This window comes from Arachis ipaensis, chromosome B2 (assembly GCF_059453495.1).
Source record: "Arachis ipaensis isolate K30076 ecotype BB chromosome B2, ASM5945349v1, whole genome shotgun sequence".
NCBI classification, from domain to species: Eukaryota; Viridiplantae; Streptophyta; class Magnoliopsida; order Fabales; family Fabaceae; genus Arachis; species Arachis ipaensis.
The window spans coordinates 22414352-22422034 of record NC_142437.1 but is presented as its reverse complement, the minus strand read 5'-3'; the positions used below and the strand labels follow the sequence as shown (position 1 = coordinate 22422034).

Below are 7683 nucleotides of genomic sequence, written 5' to 3'. Positions count from 1 at the left end.
AACTCTGTGCGCACATCTTAATAAATTGTTTTTCATTCACAACTTCGATACAACTAACCAGCAAGTGCACTGGGTCGTCCAAGTAATAAACCTTACGTGAGTAAGGGTCGATCCCACGGAGATTGTTGGTATGAAGCAAGCTATGGTCATCTTGTAAATCTCGGTCAGGCGGAATAATTGATTATGGAGTTTTTGAAAATAAATAATAAATAAACAGAAAATAAAGATAGAAATACTTATGTATATCATTGGTGAGAATTTTAGATAAGCATATGGAGATGCGTTCGTTCCTTTGAACTTCTGCTTTCCTGCTGTCTTCATCCAATCAATCTCACTCCTTTCCATGGCTGGCTTTATGTAAGGACATCACCGTTGTCAATGGCTACTTTTTATCCTCTCTGGAAAATGGTCCGATGCGCTGTCATTGCATGGCTAATTGTCTGGAGGCATCACCGTTGTCAATGGCTACATCCCATCCTCTTGTGAAAATGGTCCAAATGCTCTGTCACAGCTCGGCTAATCATCTGAGGTTCTCGATCATACTGGAATAGGATTCACCCTCCTTTTGCGTCTGTCACTACGCCCAACACTCGCGAGTTTGAAGTTCGTCACAGTCATTCAATCCCAGAGTCCTACTCGGAATACCACAGACAAGGTTTAGACTTTCCGGACTCTTATGAATGCCGCCATCAATCTAGCTTATACCACGAAGATTCTGGTTAAGAGATCCAAGAGATAATCATTCAATCTAAGGTGGAACGGAAGTGGTTGTCAGGCACACGTTCGTGGGGGAATGATGATGATTGTCACGTTCATCACATTCATGTTGAAGTGCGAATGAATATCTTAGAAGCGGAATAAGTTGAATTGAATAGAAAAACAGTAGTACTTTGCATTAATTCATGAGGAACATCAGAGCTCTACACCTTAATCTATGGAGTGCAGAAACTCTACCGTTTGAAAATACATAAGTGAAAGGTTCAGGCATGGCCGAATGGCCAGCCCCCAAACGTGATCAATAGATTAAAAGATAATCCAAAGATGTCAAATACAATAGTAAAAAGTCCTATTTATACTAAACTAGTTACTAGGGTTTACAGAAGTAAGTAATTGATGCATAAATCCACTTCTGGGGCCTACTTGGTGTGTGCTTGGGCTGAGCTTGAAGTTTACACGTGGAGAGGTCATTCTTGGAGTTGAACGCCAGTTTGTAACGTATTTCTGGTGTTCAACTCTGGCTTGTGACGTGTTTCTGGCGTTTAACTCCAGACTGCAGCGTAGAACTGGTGTTCAACGCCCATTTGCGTCGTTTAAACTCGGCCAAAGTATGAACTATTATATATTGCTAGAAAGCCATGGATGTCTACTTTCCAACTCAATTGGAAGCGCACCATTTTGAGTTCTGTAGCTCCAGAAAATCCACTTTGAGTGCAGGGAGGTTAGAATCCAACAGCATCAGTAGTCCTTCTTCAACCTCTAAATCTGATTTTTGCTCAAGTCCCTCAATTTCAGCCAGAAAATACCTGAAATAACAGAAAAACACACAAACTCATAGTAAAGTCCAGAAATGTGAATTTAACATAAAAACTAATGAAAACATCCCTAAAAGTAACTAGATTCTACTAAAAATATACTAAAAATAATGCAAAAAAGCGTATAAATTATCCGCTCATCACAACACCAAACTTAAATTGTTGCTTGTCCCCAAGCAACTGAAAATCAAATAGGATAAAAAGAAGAGAATATACTATAAATTCCAAACTATCAATGAAACATAGCTCCAATCAGATGAGCGGGACTTGTAGCTTTTTGCCTCTTGAATAGTTTTGGCATCTCACTTTATCCATTGAAGTTCAGAATGATTAGCATCTATAGGAACTCAGAGTTCAGATAGTGTTATTGATTCTCCTTGTTCAGTATGATGATTCTTGAACACAGCTACCTTATGAGTCTTGGCCGTGGCCCTAAGCACTTTGTTTTCCAGTATTACCACCAGATACATAAATGCCACAGACACATAACTGGGTGAACCTTTTCAGATTGTGACTCAGCTTTGCTAAAGTCCCCAATTAGAGGTGTCCAGGGTTCTTAAGCACACTCTTTTTTTTTTTGCTTTGGACCTTGACTTTAACCGCTCAGTCTCAAGTTTTCACTTGACACCTTCACGCCACAAGCACATGGTTAGGGACAGCTTGGTTTAGCCGCTTAGGCCAGGATTTTATTCCTTTAGGCCCTCCTATCCACTGATGCTCAAAGCCTTGGGATCCTTTTTATTTACCCTTTCTTTTTGGTTTTAAGGGTTATTGGCTTTTTGCTCTTGCCTCTTGGTTTTAAGAGCTTTTGGCTTTTTCTGCTTGCTTTTGCTCTCTCTCTTTTTTTTTTTCTGCAAGCTTTGTTCCTTGCTGCTTTTTCTTGCTTCAAGAATCATTTTTATGATTTTTCAGATCATCAAATAACATGTCTCCTTATCATCATTCTTTCAAGAGCCAACATATTTAACATTCTTAAACAACAACTTCAAAATACATATGCACTGTTCAAGCATTCATTCAGAAAATAAAAAGTATTGTCACCACATCAATATAATTAAACTAAGTTCAAGGATAAATTCGAAACTCATGTACTTCTTGTTCTTTTGAATTAAAACATTTTTCATTTAAGAGAGGTGATGGATTCATAGGACATTCATAACTTTAAGGCAAAGTTACTAAATACTAATGATCATGTAATGAAGACACAAACATGGATAAGCACTTAACATAAAGAAAACGAAAAACAGAGAATGTAAGAACAAGGAATGAGTCCACCTTAGTGATGGTGGTGTTTCCTTCTTGAGGAACCAATGATGTCCTTGAGCTCTTCTATATCTCTTCCTTGTCTTTGTTGCTCCTCCCTCCCTCATTGCTTTTTGATCTTCTCTAATTTCATGAAGGATGATGGAGTGCTCTTGATGTTCCACCCTTAATTGTCCCATGTTGGAGCTTAATTCTCCTAGGGAGGTGTTGATTTGCTCCCAATAGTTTTGTGGAGGAAAATGCATTTGAGGCATCTCTGGGATCTCATGGTGATGAGCTTCATGCGTCTCTTGAGCTCCATGAATGGGCTCTCTTGTTTGCTCCATCCTTTTCTTAGTGATGGGCTTCTCTTCCTCAATGGGAATGTCTCCTTCTATGTCAATCCCAGCCAAATTGCATAGATGGAAAATGAGGTGAGGAAAAGCTAACCTTGCCATAGTGGAGGACTTGTCAGCCACCTTGTAGAGTTCTCGAGGTATAATCTCATGAACCTCCACCTCTTCTCCAATCATGATGCTATGGATCATGATGGCCCGGTCTATAGTAATTTCAGACCGGTTGCTAGTGGGAATGATTGAGCGTTGAATGAACTCCAACTATCCTCTAGCTACAGGCTTAAGGTCCAGTCTTCTCAGTTGAACCGGTTTGCCTTTTGAGTCAATCTTCCATTGAGCTCCTTCCACACATATGTCCATGAGGACTTGGTCCAACCTTTGATCAAAGTTGACTCTCCTTGTGTAGGGGCGTGCGTTCTCTTCCATCATTGGCAAGTTGAACGCCAACCTTATATTTTCCGGACTAAAATCTAAGTAATTCCCCCGAACCATGGTGAGATAATTCTTTGGGTTCGGGTTCTTACTTTGATCATGGTTCCTTGTGATCCATGCATTAGCATAGAACTCTTGAACCATTAGAATTTTGACTTGTTGGATGGGGTTTGTTAGAACTTCCCAACCTCTTCTATGGATCTCATGTCGGATCTCCGGATACTCATTTCTCTTGAGTTTGAAAGGGACCTCAGGGATCACCTTCTTCTTGGCCATAACATCATAGAAGTGGTCTTGATGAGCTTTGGAGATGAACCTTTCCATCTCCCATGACTCGGAGGTGGAAGCTTTTGTCTTCCCTTTCCCTTTTCTAGAGGATTCTCCGGTCTTGGGTGCCATCAATGGTAATGGAAAAACAAAAAGCTTATGCTTTTACCACACCAAACTTAGAATTTTGCTCGCCCTCGAGCAAGAAAAGAAAGAATAGATGAAGAAGAAGAAGAAAATATGGAGGAGATGAGGGAGAGGTGTATTCGGCCAAGAAGAGAAGAGAGGGTTGTGTGGTGTGAAAATGAGGACGAATGGAGGGCTATATATAAGGAAGGGAGGGGAGGGGGGGTAAGGTTCGGCCATAAGGGTGGGTTTTGGGTGGGAAATTGATTTTGAATTTTGAAGGTAGGTAGAGTTTATGAGGTAGGTTTATGGGGAAGAGTGGATGATATGAGTGGTGAAGTGGTGATAGGGAAGAGAGATTGAGGTGATTGGTGAAGAGTTTTGGGGAAGAGTGTTTATTGGGAAGAGAGGATGAACATTGAGAAGAGGGAAGAGAGTGAGTGGTGGTAGGTGGGGATCCTGTGGGGTCCACAGATGCTGAGTTGATCCTGTGGGGTCCACAGATCCTGAGGTGTCAAGGATTTGCATCCCTGCACCCATTAGGCATGTAAAATGCCTTTGCATGCAATTCTGGCGTTTAAACGCCGAATTGATGCTTGTTCTGGGCGTTCAACGCCCAGATGCAGCATATTTCTGGCGTTGAACGCCAGCCAGATGCTTGTTTCTGGCGTTCAGCGCCAGCTCTTCTTCACTGTGCATTTCTGGCGTTCAACGCCAGAAACATGCTCTGTTCTGGCGTTGAACGCCAGACAGATGCTCTTTACTGGCGTTTAAACGCCAGTGAGATCCTCCTCCAGGGTGTGATTTTTCTTCTGCTGTTTTTGATTCCGTTTTCAATTTTTATATTTATTTTGTGACTCCACATGATCATGAACCTAATAAAACATAAAAAACAATGAAAATAAAAATTAGATAAATAAAAATTGGGTTACCTCCCAACAAGCGCTTTTTTAATGTCAATAGCTTGACAGTGGACTCTCATGGAGCCTCACAGATGTTCAGAGCATTGTTGAGACTCCCCAACACCCAACTTAGAGTTTGGATATGGGAGTTCAACACCAAACTTAGAGTTTGGTTGTGGCCTCCCAACACCAAACTTAGAGTTTGACTGTGGGGGCTCTGGTTGACTCTGTTTTGAGAGAAGCTTATTGTGCCTCTATTTCATGTTTACAGAAGGATGACCTTGAGTTTTCAATACAAAGGAGTCCTCATTCAATTGAAGGACTAGTTCGCCTCTGTCAACATCAATCACAGCTCTTGCTGTGGCTAGGAAGGGTCTTCCAAGGATGATGGATTCATCCTCATCCTTCCCAGTATCTAGGACTATAAAATCAGCAGGGATGTAAAAGCCTTCAACCTTTACTAACACGTCCTCTACTTGTCCATAAGCCTGTTTTCTTGAATTGTCTGCCATCTCTAATGAGATTTTAGCAGCTTGCACCCCAAAGATTCCCAGTTTCTCTATTACAGAGAGGGGCATGAGGTTTATTCCTGAAGCAAGGTCACACAGAGCCTTTTCAAAGATCATGGTGCCTATGGTACAAGGTATTAGGAACTTTTCAGGATCCTGTTTCTTCTGAGGCAATGTCAGTTGATCCAGATCACTCAGTTCATTGGTGAACAAGGGAAGTTCATCTTCCCAAGTCTCAATACCAAATAATTTGGCATTCAGCTTCATGATTGCACCAAGGTACTTGGTAACTTTCTCCTTAGTAACATCCTCATTCTTTTCAGAAGAGGAATACTCATCAGAGCTCATGAATGGCATAAGGAGGTTTAATGGAACCTCTATGGTCTCTAGTTGAGCCTCAGATTCCTTTGGTTCCTCAAAGGGAAACTCCTTATTGATCACTGGACGTCCCAGGAGGTCTTCCTCCTTGGGATTCATGTCCTCCTCCTCTTTTGTGGTTTCGGCCATGATGGTCATTTCAATGGCCTTGCACCCTCCTTTTGGATTTTCTTCTGTATTGCTTGGGAGAGTACTAGGAGGGATTTCAGTGACTCTTTTACTTAGCTGGCCCACTTGTGCCTCCAAATTTCTAATTGAGGACCTTGCTTCATTCATGAAACGTACAGTGGCCTTGGACAGATCAGAGACTAAGTTTGCTAAATTAGAGGTATTTTGTTCAGAGTTCTCTGTCTGTTGCTGAGTGGATGATGGAAAAGGCTTGCTATTGCTAAACCTGTTTCTTCCACCATTATTAAAGCTTTGTTGAGGCTTTTGTTGATCCTTCCATAAGAAATTTGGGTGATTTCTCCATGAGGGGTTATAGGTGTTTCCATAAGGTTCACCCATATAATTTACCTCTGCTATTGCAGGGTTCTCAGGATCATAAGCTTCTTCTTCAGAAGATGCCTCTTGAGTGCTGTTGGATGCAGCTTGCCTTCCATTCAGACTCTGAGAAATCATATTGACTTGCTGAGTCAATATTTTATTCTGAGCCAATAGGGCATTCAGAGTATCAATTTCAAGAACTCCCTTCTTCATAGGCGTCCCATTACTCACAGGATTCCTCTCAGAAGTGTACATGAACTGGTTATTAACAACCATGTCAATGAGTTCTTGAGCTTCTGTAGGCGTTTTCTTTAGGTGAATGGATCCACCTACAGAAGTATCCAATGATATCTTAGCTAATTCAGATAGACCATCATAGAATATATCCAGGATGGTCCATTCTGAAAGCATGTCAGAAGGACACTTTTTTGTCAGTTCTTTGTATCTCTCCCAAGCTTCATAGAGGGATTCACCTTCTTTCTGTCTGAAGGTTTGAACATCCACTCTAAGCTTACTCAGCTTTTGAGGAGGAAAGAACTTGGCTAAGAAAGCCTTGACCAGCTTATCCCAAGAGTTCAGGCTATCCTTAGGTTGAGAGTCCAACCATACTCTAGCTCTGTCTCTTACAGCAAAAGGGAAAAACATGAGCCTGTATACTTCAGGATCTACTCCATTAGTCTTAACAGTATCACATATCTGCAAGAATTCAGTTAAGAACTGAAAAGGATCTTCAGATGGAAGTCCATGAAACTTGCAATTCTGCTGCATCAGAGAAACTAATTGAGGTTTCAGCTCAAAGTTGTTTGCTCCAATGGCAGGAATGGAGATGCTTCTTCCATGTAAATTGGAATTAGGTGCAGTAAAGTCACCAAGCATCCTCCTTGCATTATTATTATTTTCGGCTGCCATCTCCTCTTCCTGTTCGAAAATTTCTGTAAGGTTATCTCTGGATTGTTGTAATTTAGCTTCTCTTAGTTTCCTCTTCAGAGTCCTTTCAGGTTCTGGATCTGCTTTAACAAGAATGTTCTTGTCCTTGCTCCTGCTCATATGAAAAAGGAGGAAACAGAAAAATAATAATAGGGATCTTTTTTGCCCAGGTATAGAGGTTCCCTTAGGTGAGTGGAAGAAAAGAAGAGTAGAAGAAAAGATCTAAACTCAGAGAGAGAGGGTTCGGATTTTTGGTGAGTGAGGGAGAGATGTTAGTAGATGAATAAATAAATAGAAGGAGATGAGAGAGAGAGAATTTTCGAAAATTATTTTTGAAAGAGAGTTAGTGATTTTCGAAAATCAAAATCAAAAATTAAAATAATTAGTTAATTAAAAAGAAATTTTGAAAAAGAGGGAGATATGTTCAAAAATGAGGGAGAGAGAGTTAGTTAGGTAGTTTTGAAAAAGATAAGGAACAAACAAAAAGTTAGTTAGTTAGTTGAAACAAATTTGAAAATCAATTTTG

At 40.6% G+C, this 7683-nt stretch overlaps 1 non-coding gene across 1 annotated transcript; it reads left to right on the top strand.

Moving 5' to 3' along the window:
- The first annotated feature begins 6635 nt into the window (after window positions 1-6635).
- Window positions 6636-6743, top strand: LOC148573287 (small nucleolar RNA R71). The gene has a single exon (XR_015906767.1). It is a non-coding gene; the product is annotated as a small nucleolar RNA R71 (small nucleolar RNA).
- The last annotated feature ends 940 nt before the right edge of the window (window positions 6744-7683 follow it).